This window comes from Oxyura jamaicensis, chromosome 5 (genome assembly GCF_011077185.1).
Source record: "Oxyura jamaicensis isolate SHBP4307 breed ruddy duck chromosome 5, BPBGC_Ojam_1.0, whole genome shotgun sequence".
NCBI lineage: Eukaryota > Metazoa > Chordata > Aves > Anseriformes > Anatidae > Oxyura > Oxyura jamaicensis.
The window spans coordinates 4,898,029-4,916,762 of record NC_048897.1 but is presented as its reverse complement, the minus strand read 5'-3'; the positions used below and the strand labels follow the sequence as shown (position 1 = coordinate 4,916,762).

Genomic DNA, 18,734 nt, shown 5'->3' with positions numbered 1-18,734 from the left:
GAGAATTAATTAACTTTTACATAATGAATTTTTCACAGATATAAGATGCATTTAAATTGAGTAACTGACTGGAATAAGTTCTGCTCTAGGTGGTGTAAAACATGATCAACCTTACAGAAGACAGTGAAGTCACTTTGTATTTCTGAAGTTGGTACCAAGAATAGAATACATTTCCTACTATCACTCTTCATTTATTGTTCTGATGTCATTTACATGCAGAGCTGAGATGCTGGAAGATATTCCAGATTTCATAACCCTCCTTTAACTATTACATATTTAATTACCTTTGCTGAAAGTTCCATATGAGTATTATGGACAGTACATAGTAAAATTCTCTACAATGAGATGAAAATGTCTATGCCCTTAAAATTTTAATCTATCGTTTACTGTCAAAATACATTATATATTTAAGTTCAGTCATATTATTTTCCAGCTTGTATATAGCTTTCAAAGTCATGAGGGGATTCTGAACAGCTCTGTTAAGTCTGCAGGCGATCTAGTGCAATTGTATGTGGCAAAAACAAAAACAAACAAACAAACAAACAAAAAACCACAAATTATTCACAAGGAAAGATCAACAAAGTTTTGTGTTGCTGAAGACTGCCCTTTATCCTCCGAAGTAAGAAAGAAAACTGAAGGTCATTTAAGTTGGTCTCCTGCTTTGACAATGACTTCCTTGTGGTGTCTCATTCACAAATAACTTAAGCTTCACATTTAAATTCTCCTTTTCAAATGTAAGTCTCATTGGCTAAAGTCACACGTAGTCCCTTTATCTCCATTTATTCTTGTGCTGAAATTGTCTTCAAGTTCAAAAAGCTCATTTCATCTCTGGTGTTATCCTCTGAGACATTCTTAGCAACCACCCATCTCCCCTCTCAGCTTTTGTTTTATTAGGTTAAATATCATGTTCTTCTGGACCACAAAATAAGCTCTCTGCTCTCCTGGTCATTTTAGTTGCTCTTGTCTTTACCCGCTCTGAATTTAGCAGTCATGGACTCTTGCCCTGGATGCATTCTTATTAGTGTTTTGTACAGTGGTATTAGTACTTCTCTACCAGTTCTGAAACATATCTGATGTTTCTATAGCTATTTCACATTGATTGGTTACAGTCTTTTCTAAGTGCATTCCCCAGTGCCGGTACACACTTTGTGGAACAATCTAAGCTGACTATGATTAAAAAGCGCTGCCTCTGAAACTTGTGCTTGAACAAGTATTAACGTGCACTTGAACAGCTTACATAATATATGAAACCATCAGGCTTCTTTTCAGTAGACAATAATATGCCTAAATCAAGTTCTTTAATCATTACTGTATGAGAAAAGCACTGAATGTTCAGCAAATTTGATGCATCCTGTAGTGTTCAGATCCAGACAAAACAGAATATGTTCACTTCATAATTAAGAAATATATATATTTTATGATACCATTTTTGTCAGTATGGTTTCAATAATGAGCTGTTATCTTTAAAAGAAGCTTGGGATTTTCAGTGTCTCAAGTATTATGCACATCAAGAGATTATTTTTTTAATATAACTTAAAAATCTATTTAGTAGCTTTTTTTAATGTCCCATTGTGTGTGATCTCATTAGTGCTCTCAAGGTATGCTGGCAGGAGAAGCAGACTCCGCAGAGCATAACAGCTGGGCTGAGGACTCAGCATCCACTGTGACATTACAAATGGGGTTTACTTTAGACTGACTCTAGCCTTATCCCAGAGATTAAGCAGCCATTAGCAGCTGGAGTTATTTTCCTCCTGGAGAACATCCTTTGATTGAGTTTTCTGAAACTGGGACTAAAAGACTGGCTTCAAAGGCACACTCATGATCCAAACTGAAATGACAGGGTAGACATCTCCTTAAGCTAAGTCTGTGCAGGAGGTCTCCATGTAACAAAGGCACTATCTGCTTTTAATAAGAGAGTTAGATATAAAGCGATGTCCAGATTGCACTGAAAAACAAAGTGATGAATATGTTGCCACAGAAGAAGTGTAAAATAAAAGAGCTTGACCTGGCAGCCATCTCTTCCCTCTATAAACACATCATTATCAATTGTCTTCTGTATAAACTGATAATATATATATATATATATATATATATATATATATATATAAATATATATATATATCAAAAGCCAAGGAAGGAACACATGCATAGTTTATTCACAATATGTTTGAGGCCAGAATCTCAGCTGGAATTTTGCCTACACTCTTGAAGCAAATGAAATTGTGACAGTTAAGGAGCTGGTCCTAACATCTTAGTCAATCATATCTGCAACGGCTCAGGACTTTAATAACAAAGCCCAAATCCTTCCTGAGCAGGACTGCTATGCAATGTCAAGCATGCTGTTGGTTTTTAGTGATATAAATCCTTTTTTTTCCCATAAGAATTGTTCCCACCTTGTCTGTAGTTTCAAAGCACAATATATTAGGATAGCTCAAGAAGAACGGGTACTCCAAGAGAGCGTGACATATTGAAATATATATGCTACTCTTGGGACAACTTTAATATTGTGCTGCCATAGGGGTTAATGAACAAACAAGAACAACTTCCATGAGCTGCATAAGAAAACCTGTTTCAACCCCACAACAAAAAGTTTGATGATGAATAGTGATTGGCTCCAATGACTATTAGTTAAAGCATTTGCCATATGTACTGCAGAAACATTCACATAGCCTTCTTTGAATTGATTAAAAATACCACTTACTCAAACAGGTAAGGATCTATAGCCTTTTGCCTTACATTTCCACAAGAAAACAAACTTTCCTAGGGAGAAAGCAAAGCAAAAGCAAGCAAACCTGAAGATAGACTTTCCCTTAAAAGCATTCACTTAATTTAAATCTGAAGTGAAAGTAAGGTTTGTTATCATTATGTTTGTTATCATTATGCCAGCATTTTGTCTCTGTGTAGCTATACAGATTGTGGTGTTTAATTGTACCATACCTGATTTATTAAAAGATAACAGAGAAACATGGGAGTTTTCAAACTTTTTCACAGAATAGTTCTGATATTAAAAAAAGGCTGTCATATACAGATTCGTGTATGTATTTGTGTGTATATATTCATATATGCACGCATACCCTTCATATTCACAGTGTAGAGGAACTCACCATAGTCTTTTTTAACCTTACTTCAGCTTTAACTGACAACTGATGCTGTGTAGTCACTAAGTCTCCATCTCACTTTACCTTCCAAACCTAAATTTGTCTATCTGTAAAGCTGCATTGCAGGTAGACGCTGTCTGGCTATAACAACTTATAGAGCAGTTGAGGTCTATTCTAAAATCTCTGCATTTCTGCCTATAAAACTCTGCATATGTATTTGGGGCCATGTTTTTTGAGGAAAAAAAAAATACAAACTTAGAGACTATTACATCTACTGTAATAAACACAATGTAACTGAGTAATGAAATGACAGATTGTTACAGCCTCCTAGTTTTAACACCTATTAAAAAACAACCTCTGATGAATGCTAGAAAACACAGTGAAAAATATTAAGTAGTCTCCCACCACTTGAATCCTGACTACAGGGACACTGATCACTGTGGATTCAAGTAGCTGAAAATATTTTCGATTGTGTTGGCAAAACTAAAGCACTTAAAGCCACTGTGTTAATACAGAATGAGTTCCAAGACTTCTCATTACACTGAAAATTTAACTGTTGGCATATCTGTGATAACTCTCAAGACTGACTGAAATATGCTAGCTATAAAAGGAATTCCAGGTTTTTGTGCAGGGCCTTTTTCCTTCTCCGATAGACAAGGAGACAAGGAAGCTATGGGTAAGAACATTTAGCCCAATTAAGTTAACAAACTCTTGCTTGGAGCACAGGAAGCAGAGTCAGTTGACAGGGTTTTTTCAAAATGCAGCTCTCCATTACTTGTCCTCAGCAGTTGCCACTATGAGGTGCTTCCTTCTTTGCTACACTATGCCACTGCCTCTAACTCCGCCACCACAGTGAAACCTGCACACATGGCAAGGGACCAGTTCTGATGTTAGTTCTCAAAAGTATTAGACTGTGCCAATTTCTTTTTTTCCCCCCCCCCCCCCCCCCCCCCCAATTATGAAGTATTCACTATATGAAGTTTGGAATGAATTAGCTCACTCTTACTCCCTATTTACCTCAGCATAACACATTCAGTTAGGGAGTAGTTGATTACAAATAGAAAATCCTGAACCAATAAAACACCATGCCTTCATTCTAAATACACATACTACCTTTTCAAATTTCACAATCACCTGTCTTCTAGTGATTTCCGCACTCCTTGAATGAGTATTTTCTTAAGCAATTTGCAAAAGTACATTAAATCTGATACAACAAACCCTATTAATCTAAGTTGTCACGTTGTGTGTAGAATATGTGAAATCTATCAAAAAAATGTGAAAGAAAATAAAGAGATTTTGTCCATCAAAGATGCTGAAAATTAAATACAAGTCTGGTCCTTATACAGTGAGATCTCTGCATTCATAAAGTGGAGCATCTGGGCATTACAGAAAATATTCATGAAAAAAGATGGGACTGATCACTCACATAAGTGCTTGGAAAGACTGAACTACTTGCTTGATCTTTATGGTTTAATCTATGATATTATTTATCAATTCTGATCACACTCTCCATTCTGATTTAAGTTACCAGTGGAACTCAGACCACCTTCTGCAAGAACAGGATGGGAACCAGCTTATAGCTTCAGCTTTGCTGACTGAAGGACAGCTGGTCAGTAAGATGAGGCTAGTTGTTCCATTTTATATTTTACCAAGATATATTCTCTGTTCCTCCCAGCTCTGAATCTGGGCTGGAGGACGGACATCCCAGGGTGGTGATTTCAGAGGCTCTGGGTTTAGTCACAGCAGCATTCTGGAGCCACGGTTATGTTCTTTGATATTTTACACTGCTTTAGATTAATGTTTGTGAAGTAGAAAAAAATAATAATACTTCCCTGTAACAGACACTGTTTAAGTGTTGTGAGATGTTTGGTTACTATAATGGTTAACACCAGGGAGATAGATAATTTGATCTCAGGGAGCAGGCTGTAGAGTTATTTGTGTTACAGGGTGAAGTCAGTACTCTGGAGAATGGTGTCTGCTGAAGCTCTTTAAAGGCAGATAAAGAAGGAGCAATGCATAATGCATTTTAAGAGATACTTGCATGTTAAACAGTGGTAATATATTATTCTGAGACAGAGTTTTGAATTTATAAATTCTTTGGATTTATATATATTTTAAAGCCTTTTGATTCTACTTTTTATAATTAAACCAATGCAGCCTATATACGCAAAATAGAAAGTGGCAGAACATGCTAGCACACCTTTGGGAACATGACCGTGTGGTACTTCTTGCAGCTTTATTTAGTCTCAGAAAATTAACGCTAACATTGATAAGCAACACTTACCACAAATTCAGGTCAAATAGTGCTTCTTTACCTCATCTGTAGAGTAGAACTCATTTCAAAGACTTACGTCTCCTTCTGTGCTGTGCTCAGAATCTTGAATTTCAGCACCCGGGGCACCCAGTTGCCAACCGGGTTTCATCAATGGAACATCAAATTAAACTTCAATTTAATGCTAACTTACATGAGTACATGAGGTTGTTGTGAGAAACGAGTATAGTTTCATGTGACACCTTGAAAACTTTCTTGACAGCAAGACTGGTGACCATTTTTAACTTTTCTTCCTTTAGAACTCTCGTGGAAAAAATATATAAATCTCTTATTTGTTTTCATCTCTGTAAGAAGCAGAACACATCTTTCATGATAAATAATTTTTGACTCACAAATGGATTTGACTGGGTAAGCTCCAGGGACTTGTATCAAGATACAGAGCATTTCACTCCTATGGCATTGGTTTGAAATTAGCCCAGGTGAACAGAGAGGAAGAGTCATTTTCATCTGATGTTTGTTCAGTAGCCTACACAAAATGAGTTACTGGGGTTTAATTCATGCAGCTCCTTGGGTTCACACAGACACTTTACAGAAATCAACATTAATCAGAAGTCAGCCTGAATTATGAATATGCACAGACAAACCAGCAGTAGTATGCGAAGTGATGCACATAGGGAGGGAAGTGCTCTACCTAAACACACAGAAATGGACTCTAAATGACCACCAGCTATTCAGGAGAAAAATCTTGATATCAGGTTGGGTAGTTCTTTGATATCATCGACTTGAAGCATGCAACACAACAGCGATCAAAAAGGCAAACAGATGTTCAATAGTTGCTAAAAAGTAGAGAAAACTGGGAGCACTGTTGTTCTTCTGAATTAATCCACAATGAAATCCTCACCTGGAGTATTATTTCATTTTCTCATTTTTGCCCCATCTTAAGAATACTGGAGACCTAGAAAAGTTCATAGTAAAGACAAGGGAACAAAGATGGTGGCAGTGACTGAAAATGAAGAAAGATGAGCCAGACAATTCTTCCATTTGGGGGAGTCAATGAAGATGCATGAAAAACTAGTGAACTTATGAATGGCTTGCAGAAGAAGAACTGTCATGTTTATCTATTTTTTTCCACATAGCAGAAGAACTAAAAGGCATTACATGAAATTATTAGGCAGCAGGTATAAAATAAACAGATGTACTTTTTCACGCTATATGTAATCAAATTATGGAAACCATTGCCACAGGATGTTACAAAACCCAAATGTGTTTAGAAAGTGGTTAGATAGGTTCATGGAAGTAAAGGCCCATCAGGGATTATTAGCAATGCAGCTGCAGCTTCTGGTGCTGCCCAGACTGCTATTACAAGGAGCTTAGAATACCAGCTTGGAGGAAGCATTTATCTATGCTGCCATTATATTTCCATTTTCCAAAAATATTTTTCTCTGTAGGCTACTAGGTTTAATGGTATGGTACATCCATTTCTACAATTGTTTCAGAAGTCCTACTTGCCTATTGTTTTTGTGAATATATTCAACTTTTTTTTTTTTTTTTTTCCCTATGGACAATGTATCTATAAAGTACCCAGCATGTGACCAAAATGAGCACAGGAAGCAAATTATTATCCGAAGGCAAAATACCTCGTAGAGATTTTTGTTTGTTTGTTTTAGGGTGGTTAATATAACCGCTTTTTTATTGTTAATTCAAATACGCCATTATAATTGGCTCTTAATGTGCATAGGGAGAAATACTTGGTGGATATATTGGAGTGATTTTATTTGAATTTATTATTCAGGGAAGAAATATGTTTAATATTTAAGGAAAAAAAAGGGGGAAATAACGTTCAGGATGTTTGCACTTTATGCAAAAATATATATTTGTTTCAAATTCAACTTTCTGAATGTTCATTTGTATAGAATCCTAATGAACGTAAGGGCTCATCTCAAATTATTTTCCGTAGCATCCAGTTTGCTCTAATCTGGAGATGGATGGGAAATTCCCTTCACACTGAGGTAGTCCTCTTCCAGGCACATGTAGGAATTGCCTATAACAACTTCTTTTTCCTTATGTATTTTCAAAATGAGAGTTGTTTCCTATGTTTATTATAGAGGAAGTTCACATTTTCTAACTGTGTGAAAGCAAGTATGTATATAAGCATTATGTATTCCCATTGTGCTTGCTTCCCTTGTATTTTTTAGTTTATCTGAATAAAGCAAACAAACAACAACAACAACAGCACTTAATTCAAGCTGTTGTTGTGCTCTTGAATTTGTCTCTCATATACGAGTATCCTGCATTTTCTTCTTTTAAATGAATAGGTTATGTTTTCAGTTAGTTTTCAAGCATCTAACCTAAAAGTGACTGTATTTTGCTAAGCCACAAGCAAACAGTCCACAAAATTGACATCGTTATAAGATCTGCAAATGGATCAAGGCAAAGGTTGAAGAAGCAACCAGGACCACTTCTGTAACTCTGCCAATATGTTGGAACAAGCCTGGGATGCTTCAGCATGAAAGCCACAGAAATTCATATATATCATCAACATTATTGCTCAAAATCTCAACACGTACACACTGATAATTTATATTCAACTAGGTTCAGGATGAATATGTAACTTTTGATATGTACAAATACCAAAGGAAAAGAAGGAAAAAAAAAAAAAAAAAAAACACAATAGTTTTACATGATGAGATTCATAAGAGCAATATAACTTGCAATTACTGTAGTAATCAAATTTGAATGTCTGGATCACCACTGAACATACTAGATTGAAGTTTTTTGTGTTGTTTGTTTTTCTGTTATTTCTTTCTATATTATTTGAAGTACTGTTACACATAATGACAAGTGATATTTGGATCTGATCTTTGAACTCATCAGACACTGGCAGCTGTTCATCAAATAAATGTTGAAGTATGTTTATTTTATGTTGAAATATATATTTAACACATTCCTGGTTAAATTCTAAGCTAACATTGAGCATTTACATCTCCTAGTCATTGAAAAGAATGAGGGACCTTAGCTATATTTATGAAAGCTTAGAAAAAGTAGAGGATCATTACCAAACTGGAGGCTCTTTCCAGAAAAATGGTAAAACTAACTTAATTGGTAAGAAACACGTTTAGGCTCTTACTGAAATCTCTTGTACAGAGAAGTACCAAAGTCCTAAGTCAAGAGAAGGAAGTAAAAACTTTATGCTGACCCTGAACAAATACCAATACATTAGAGAATAAGTGACAGTAGTCTTCCCTCTAAATCATGCACATAGTTTCAATTAGCTTCTCAAAGAGCTACTGAGATGAAATTGTTTTAGACAATGATATATTACACTTGGAAGTTTTGCGCAATCATCAAGCAAAAAGATCCAGTCAGCTTGACTATCGTGTGAAGTTTTGTTTTTATAGAAATACTGTTTTAGATTCCAGTCACCAGAGGCTGCAGGTCTTAGAAAAGTGAATGCAGATATTAATGATGTGAAGATGACAGATAACCCAAGCCAGCAGACAGCAAGCACTGAAATATGCAGACTAGACAAGAACGAGTCAAAACCGGTTACGTGCCCATGCAGAAAGTTCATGGTCTGGTAAACCTTTATTTGCATAGAGCTGCTCGTTCTAAACCTAGCCTTGGTTTCTCAAAATCATTTATGGAAAGGGTTAGTCTTTTCTACATGTGTGTATATATATATATATACACACACACACATATATTTTTACTAGAGAATATTCTGCAATCACTAATTCCTCCTGTGTGGACATGCTATCTCCAGCACATACATACATACATATTTGGCAATAAATTCCCTGCTGTAATTATTTGCATCCATTAAAATATTTTTTTTTACTTTTCATAGAATAAATTTTCTCTGGGTCTTGTATTACAATTATATTTCTCTCTCAGACTAGGTTAATAATTCACTTGAATAACATACCTTCTTTTCTCCCTTCTTTTTCCACAATTTCTTAGTCCCAATATATTCTTATGTACCCAGTCTTCAAGATTATGATTGTTCCTTAAATGTTTTTCAGTAGATGCCTCATGCCATCCATTCATTGTCAAGTCATTCTTATTCTACTGAAATTTCCTTATGATTTTTTTCTTCTTCAGCTGAAGTTCTTTAGACCCATGACTGCAAAGAATTCCTCCCTAAGACCTCTGAAGACAAAATCTCACCTCACAGAGTTTAAGAAATGACAAAAAGCAACAGGAAATAGGTAAAAACATCAGCTTCCGTCAACTTATCACTACTTGTAGGACACAATAGGCAGCTATTTGGGATCCATTTCTGAAAGTGAACATACAGCCCAACATCTGCACATTTGACCACAGAACAGGAAAACAGCTTGCATCAGTATGCACATCTTTCTGTATTTTCATATATATATATTTTTTCCTTTGGTTAATTAAGTTCTCCCTTGGATGTCTGACTAAAGCAAGATAATATCTACTTTGCAATGATTAACCCCATTAATACCAATTAATGAGTAACAATAAAGGCTTTTAATGTTTTACAGCAGCAGAAAAGGGAGGATGTTGCAGAGGATTAGAGGGGTCACCTGTATCTTTAGTTTATGACATCTCATTAAATAATTTATAATAACCATTGAACGTTTTATACTGAAGATGTAAATGTTTAAGCAGTTGGATCCATTAATTGCAGTGGAGAGGAGACATTTCTCTCATACTGTTTAATACAGACTGAAAGAGGAAAAAAGGCAAGTGGTACAGAGGTCCTAAGGAAAGCAAAGTCTCAGAGACATATCTCCAGAACATGGAGTTGCTGGTCACTCTCCCACTACCAGGAGGGACAAATACAAGTTCTGTTTATAGTGAAAGAAAGTAAGCCAAGACTATATTCAGGCAATTGCCACATCCTGTGGGACAGACACGGCATTCGGCCACTGTTTTAAGTGTTCAGCATACACCAGCATCATTTTCTGCTAATAACACTCATGTTTGTGCCATACCAGCTGCCTGTCGGGCCCATTTGTAATAAAGATGCTTGTAATGCAGCTACTCTTGTAAGAGCATACGCCACACTGATATAACTTTGTAGGCAACATACAAAAAAAAAATAATCCTAGAACACTTTTAATCAAAGGAGTTCATACAGAAACCAGCCTTTGCTTCTTCATTTACAGAAAGAGATCCCTCTCTCCCCTATTTTTTTTTTTTTTAAAAAAAAAAAGAACATCAGGAAACTTTTCATCTTCTATAGCAATTTTTATCAACAGATATCAAAGCCATCAGAAAGCAAAAGAAAATACTGCTGTCCCCACTTAAAGCATCCCAAGGTCAATGGTGAAATTTTCTTTTGTGATTACTGATACTGATTATACTGTCTCAATTTCTTTTCATTTAACTCTAATGATCCCAAAGAAAATCTGACCAATGTCAATGTAGTATTTTTTTTTAGAATTAGAATTTTTAAAATATTCTATTTTACATTTCATTTGTATTTTAAAATAATATTTCAAATACACAGAGGATTTTATTTTCATTTGAAAACAATTACATTCTTCCTAGCTCCCCAACCAACTCTTTCAAACTTTTAGTTAATTGAGAATAGGGTGCTCCTGAGCTAGGAATCTCTACAAAAATACTAAGAACCTCTGTCCCGAAGCCTTTACAACATCAGAAAAACAGAAGAGGTAAAAAGCTGAACATTATTATTCTACATTTACAGAATGAGTTTACGAAAAGGAGGAATTCAAATATTTTATTTTTATTTTAAACAGCACCAGAAATTGAATTTATAAATGAACCATATTTTCATTTATGTTGAACATACCCACACTGATATTCCCCCTCCTCTTTTTAAGGGGTTTACTCATCGGATTATTTTCATAGGAAAATAATCTTATTGGGTATATTAACATCTGTTTTTTTGTTGTTGTTATTTTTATGAACCACTGAATTACTAGTCTAAAAAAACAACAACAACTTTTGAACACAGAAGTCAGAAATGTTTGAATGAATGAATGCATATTGAAGACCTTGAGAAATATACTTCATATGTTTCTTAATGTAAAATATTCTTGTGGGGACATAAGCTGTAAAAGGATTTTTTTTTTCTACTGTACAAAATGCTACCTTTAAAAGATAAGAAATAAAATAGATCTTTGCATGTTTGATAAAAGCCAATGAATCTCTAGTCAAGTGCTCTGTTATGCTCCTCTACATCTGCCACCCTCATATTCTGCTGGTATTTTATTCTTCTTCCAAATATCTGAGAATATATCAGGCATAAAAGCTTTTGCTTGGGGGAGTTTATGTAAGAAGGTGCTAGTATCAGGAACACCTATAGTTAGTGCATTTCAATAACTATATTAACTGTACTGACCTTCCTATATAAATATAGCTGACTATATAAAGGATTTCAAACCTGGCTGAGGGCTAGAGGCTTTTTTTTTTTTTCCAGAAGTAGTTGAAAAATTCAGAAGCAGAGACAGTATCACCCTGTGAAAAGAGTCACCACAACCCTAATTCACATTACTTACCAACAGTTTTTTTGTTGGTGAGTAAAACAATAGAAAACCTAGAAAGAGGTGTTCTAAAGGAGTCCTCTTTCCCACCCTACTTCACTTCGTTGAGCTGCTGCTGCCGCCGCCAACACAGGCGCACTGACTCAGCCCTCCTGCGGCACCCACGCATCCTCCCTGCCAGTTGCCAGGTAACAGGAAGGGGCTTGTCAGCCAGCCCTAAACTGGCTCAATGACTTGGGCAAGAACTTTTGTAATTTGTCAAATAGCAAATACAGAAATCAAGATTTGTGAGCTGATGGCAAAATTGCAACTCAAGGATGTGTCACTCTCTGTGGAAGCACATTTTTTTTTCCAGTCAGAACAGAGCCATGGTGTGTTTACAGTATATTCCACAGGGATATCAAACCAGAAAGCCATCTACACACACACAAAAAGCATTATCTCCTACGTGAACATTATGTACCCTCTCAGAATTTCAAGAGACCATTATGAACAATGTGCTATTCAATAGCTGATACGTCAAACATGCTTTAAAACTTCAGATATAGTAAGAAAATACGTTTGTGTATATGCTCATCATATTTCAAAGTATTGTGGAAATAGAGAAATAATGGATGTGTACATAGTTGTTTTACTTCTAGCAGACTCCAGCAGCAACACTTTGAGAAAAGAAAAATGGAAAACATGTACATGTGTTTAAGGACGTCAACCTCTCACAGTAAGTTTGCTCACAGCATATCTTTGTCGTTATAACTGTCTGTGGCATAAAGGTAATGTCAAAGATTATTAATCTCTCTACCACCTGTTCTATAGTTACAGAAAAGGATATTTTTCACCCATTAAATTATCCAGTTGAAGATTACATACACAGTTACATACAACCTGTTCATCATCATCTCCTTTTCCCTCAGAACTACTTACTTCAAAACTGATTTCTGATTTTACTACTTCTACTCGTCATTTTACTTTCTAACCCACAGCACAGATACCCTTACCTCTGTCCCAGCCTTCCATATTTCAGACATTTCCTTAAAAAGACACATTTTTCCAAAAGACTTATAGCCTGAGGTCACCCCCTTGCTCTCTCCCACAGACACATTAACAAATCTTATGACAGTTCAAATTAGACAGCTGCTGGCAATCACAGAATTTGTAAGAGGTGCGCTAACATAGCCCTGGTCACTTAATCACCTGACTTTCCTTTCATCCCATCACCTTACAACTAAATCATCCTATCTCCTTACAAAAAAATTCCCTTTGACTCCATTAGACTTAATTCTATGTTTGTTCACTGCGGAGACCAGCAGTGACAGAGTCCTTCCAGTTCCCAAATCTGGATTCAATACATGGCACGATAAGGAACCTGGCAAAAATAGAATATGGTGCTCCTCCTGAACCCTCCGTATTATTCATATTGCATGAACAGCAATGATGCCAAACACTATGTAATTGTTATGTAAGTCCTGTACTCAGGATTACATTTGCATCCTAACAGTTGAAGATACTATAACTGGCAAAAATAACACTACTGCACTGCTGACACTAGCAAACATCTTCAAGTCCCAGAAATCTGGTCATCTGATCATACCGGATTTAGCAGAATCTAATATTGAACATACTGTGTTTTTAAAATGTGCAATTTTATTGACTCTACCATCTAAATCCAGCTCATGTAACCTCCAATGTCTTTAAAACCAATAAAAAACACACCCTGACATTTGAATTGTTTCTCTGTGCTGCAGATATGACCCTGAATAGCAAATTCTGCTCTGGGAATGATGTAATCTGTCCGGATGATTACAGTTGCCAAGGGGATCATGATGCAGAGTTCTCTTATCCTGGAGGTGTATAATTGCAGGTACTCAGAAAGGACACGAATGTCTATCCAGCTTTCAATGATGCTCTATGATCTGCCGTATTATATCACAGAAAAAAGAAGGAACATAGCAAAATTAGAAATGAAAATTTACAATGCAGAAAGTGGACGGTAATGTATCTAGTGTCACACGAGACATTTGGATTAGATCCTCAAGTAGCAAAGCTCCTGTGACATGCCCAACTCAGACATTCTGAGAATCCAGATGTAGAAATGTGCGTCACCATCAAACCATCACAAAGAGAGCAACAGCATACAATTTAGGAAGTTCTTGTGTCAAAACATAAGTATTCAGTTCTCTGTGTGCAGACCAGGTCATCATCTGGTATTGCTTGGGTTCAGCATGGACAAACCACCAAGCTCTGAACAAAACTTCAGCAGTCCCCAGAGAAAGGTTTTGCCTGAGTGGAATGTGAAGGGCTATATAAATATGGAAAGTATGTTTTACTTATGTGCCATGGATGCTTGGGTGTTTGTGACTCAGACCAACATAGGTGTTTCTAACTCCAGTGCAGAAACCTGTCAAAAGATTTAGAGAAGCACTGTGCCAACATGGTGATTTCACTAAACTTTGGGTTTTCAATTTAATTCTTTGCTTTTCTTGAAATAAAATTGATCCAAACAGTATGTCACTGATTTCTGTTTCCAGAAAATCCCTAAGGTGATCTGAATTAATATAAATCCCAGTCTGGACTTTCAAAACATAACCGATGCAATAGACACCTGATATTAAACTGTTCCTCATTTGGATCAACTGAAAAAAGCCTTAATCTCTTCAACCAAAATCTCCACATCATTCTCTTTATTAACTGCATGGAGTGAAAGTACTAATCTTTAAATTTAAGCCATCCATTATGTGCCCATTATGCAGAGGGATGTGTTCTGGATATGGAATCCACCATAATATATAACGTAAGCTAGCTAATGGGTAAATTTCAAATAAAATACTGTCAAAAGTCACTATTAAATAGTAACGTAACTCTGAGATAACTGACATTATCTCAAAAGTGAGTTTACTAAATCCTAAAAGAGTATTATTTATTTGCAAGGCAAACAAACAAGCAAACAACAATGAAAACTTACAAAAAGGTCAATGAAACCTGATATATTATCAATAAAAAAGACTTCCAGCAACTTCCAGTACTCCACCACAGCTATGAGACCAGATTGAAAATACTGCATATTCAATCACATTTTCTGAAAACGTGTATGATAGGGATGATATTTTGCTTTTCACATTAAGAGTTAAGTCTAAATACTATATTCCTGTGAATTGAAGCCATTTGCTAGTTGAACTGTGCAGGAAAACAGGAAAAAAAAATTGATTGAATAACTTCCAATAGGCAAGGCTTCGTAATGGTTCAGTAGATTGTTCAAGCTGGATACTTATTTGGAACTCAGCGGAAGTGACTTGAAATAACAGCAGATTTTGCTATCAAAAGTAAATACTCTGGGAGGACAAGTTCAAGTTCCTTTTTTATTTTTTTTTTCTCCACAGAAACACTGTAACAAATTAAATTCCATTGACAACAAAGAAATTAAAAGAACCAAAACAATTTTAAAAAAAGTAAGAAAAAGAACCATAACACTTAAAATTCCTGATAAGCTTTAAAAGGGACAACATGGGATGAATTTTGCATGAGGGCTAATGTTTTCCTTTATGACATATGAAAGCGTTAGCACATCCCTCAGCATGATTCAGCTCTCTCATCAAGCCAGTAAATTATATAAATATTATATCTATTTCATTGCTTCTCTAAGGATGTTTGGAGATATATATATATTATCTCCAGAGAGTATTTTTTTTAAAAGAACAAATAAATAAGCTCAAATTGCCATTTTACATTTACAGGGAAAATTTTGAGCTCACTTAGCGATAAAGGCTTGCAGATTTGCCCCAAGAGCTTTAGAAACTTAAGTGGAAAGCATTCTCCACTGCACTTGCTGTGTATGAGAGAGAAGGATATCAGTAAGACAGTACTTGGTTTCACAGAAGATGTTTATGAATGCAGTTTCTTACACACATCTACATGTTCACACTCAGATTCCTCCCAAAGAGGCTCAGCTATCCACCTCAGATTAAATAAACATACATATCAACAAACCTAATCTACAGGAATGCTTTTTATGCTAGTGCCCTTCGTTAAAAGTCTCTGTGATCATTTTAGTCACGCACACGCAACTGAGAACAAGTACCCCTAATTTGGGGGAAAGTTAGCAAAGTCAAGTATTCTGAAAGGAAAATTTACACTGGCAAAAAAATCACTTCATACTTGTTCATCACGATGCCATCAAACTTCCTGACAATAACAGCAAATTAAGCCAAAAATGAGTATTTTGGGACCCACTAGTTCCAGTTTTAACGAGATGAATAAAAACCCGTCTCCTCTGGAAATCTTGACTTTCACGTGCCTTTTATGTCTCTCATTGTTTATGCTGCTTGCTTCCTGGCCATGAATTCATGCTTTTGGATCTTACTACCTTCTCTATGACCCCATCTTTCAACTTTGATACCCTAACTTTGTACTTGAGAATGGAGCTGGAAAATAGCATACCACTCATGAATTCAGAACATTCTTGAGCACTCTTTCCCACAATCTGCTTTTCAAATCTCTTGTAACAGGCTGCCCAAAATAACCATCTGAACGCAGCAGTCCTAACAAGCCTTTGTTCCATTTGGTTATTACTTCCCAACGGTATGTTGTTTTCCTATTTAATATACCATTATTTGTTCTCATGTATGTATCAGAAATTGTGTTTTGCAGTAAACTGATTTGAGCAACACTAATCATAGACAATTCAAGCTATATTAGTTCCAGGAAACTAAAGTTGCACATGGGCAAAATATATATGTTAGAATAAAAATATATTGGTATAAAAAGCAAGACAAAAAAAAAATAATAAAAAAACATCAATGACTGTAAGGAAACCATATTTGATGCAGATCAAAAGTATATGGAACCATACTCTCTCTTTTCTTTGCAGTCAAATCTATGCATTCCTAATCCGTAGGGAATACCTTAAAATGAACAAATTGAAGTATTGGAAACCAAGCTGTAACGTATTTTCTGCAGAGCGGAAATTTTAATCCTTGAAAATCCTCCCCAACCTCCAAATAAACTTTATTCTTTGCACTTAAGAGCAATTCTTTTAATTTTTTGAAGCAAGTATCCCCATGACAACATGAAACTTTGGAATCTATGCTGCTATGCAGCATTTGTGGAATTGCACAGCAGCCTTTGTCGCAGTCTTGGTCTGGCTCTACCTTTCTCTGGACTCCAAACGCAGACTGTGGTGCTGGGAATTACTTTAGGGCGTGGAAGTAAATTGCAATATACATGGCATACATAGCTAATAAAAGTTTTTTACCTTGTTATCTGGACTATAAAGTCACCCTGGCTTTATTGCTGGAAGTCATCATGCAGGGTAGAAGATGCTTATGTATTCAAATAAATATATATGAATATAATTTACTGAATTTCAGTCAGAGGTGAATGTGGCCCTTTGCAGCACAATTAAGTTACAGAGTACTTAACTCTTTTAGGTTACTAATACTTTTTGACAGGTGAGCTTCACTTTTTCTTCTGTGTTGCAACAAAAGTTATTCATTTGCAAGTATGTGCATTTTAATCTAGATTATATAGTCTGAAGCATAAAACTGTGTTAATAGTCTTAGAAGCTTGAATGCATTCTGTTGGCTATTTATTTACAAGTGATATTTCAATCTCTTGTGTATGGCCTCACAATTCCCATTTGCTTCCTCAAATAATTATAATTCCAATTGTACTTAAAACAAGCTCAATCTATTTCTTTATCTACTTTTTGTGATAGACATTGCATTGAGTAATGCAACATACTTGTGTTATTTCATGCAATATAACAGTTATCCACCATGGAAAAAAAATCAAGCAATTTAAAATGTGGTTATGGTTGCCTGAGCAGCCAGATTCTTATTTTAAAAGAACTGGCTGTGTAACCCTGAATATAACTCTTGTTTTTTAAAGTGAAAACATCTTGCTATGCAAGTAGTATTTTTTTTTTTTTTGGGGGGGGGGGGGGGGGGCGTGAAGGGTATTCAGCATTGTTTTTTCTCTCTCTCTTTTTTTAGAGCCAATAATTCAACCTGTAGAGTTTATTTGTTAATTTATTGTGAGAAATACAAGAAGCAGTTAATAAATCCTACAGACAAGGAAGCAGTTGGAGAAGGCTGGAAGACAGATGATAGTTATATCAAGAAGAGCATGTTCTTCGTAGAATAAGCTTCTTTATATAGACTTCACAGCCAGGCCTGAGGCACTGAATCCAAATGAAATTGATTGACATCATATACACCAACCATCAAATTAGAATCTGCAACTTAATCTACCATGTATTTAAGGTTCTGTCATTCAGACTCAGTCCGGTGTCCCCCCCCACCCCCCCCCCTTTTTTTTTTTTTTTTAAGTGTTTAAGAAGACAGAGCCAGCTGTAGCAGTATTGGGTGTTTAAATGTGATTCTGGACTCTGTTAAATAAAGTATCACTATCATATCAGGTAGCCCAATACTTTTTTTTTTTTTTTTTTTTTTTTTTTTTAGAACATAGGAACGTAGGCTGTAGAACAAGGATGTAGGTTGCAAATCTCTTTCTCCTCCTACATCAATTTCCATTTGACTTTCACACCCAGTTTCCTACAGGTGCTCACTGTGTGGAGAACCATATTTTCCAGCTTCCTAAGACATGTGCCCAATACCAGGATGTGCTCTTTCCCTTTAAGCCACAGTCTTCCCCACCTGGCACCATTTCTGACTCAGGACATGCAGAAATTCTTGACCTCATGAAGAACACCTGCAGCTCTCAGCAGGAAGAAGGGAAAATGAGAACACCATCTGTCTGTTTGTCTGTCTGTCTACACATCCACCTACTGATCATCACCAGAGCTAGAAGCTCAGGAGACCTCACCTCTGACAAGAGAAGTGCAGTAGAAGGCAAAACCAACATGAGCTGGCATCACAAGGCTGGGAAGCAACC

At 35.9% G+C, this 18,734-nt stretch overlaps 1 long non-coding RNA gene across 1 annotated transcript in view; it reads left to right on the top strand.

Annotated features, from left to right (window-relative positions):
- The window catches only part of LOC118167310, a 156,774-nt gene extending 138,837 nt beyond the window's left edge, over positions 1-17,937 (top strand). The window contains exons 3-4 of the long non-coding RNA XR_004751096.1: positions 16,890-17,047; positions 17,834-17,937. This is a non-coding gene — a long non-coding RNA (uncharacterized LOC118167310). The remainder of the gene's footprint in view (positions 1-16,889; positions 17,048-17,833) is intronic.
- The last annotated feature ends 797 nt before the right edge of the window (positions 17,938-18,734 follow it).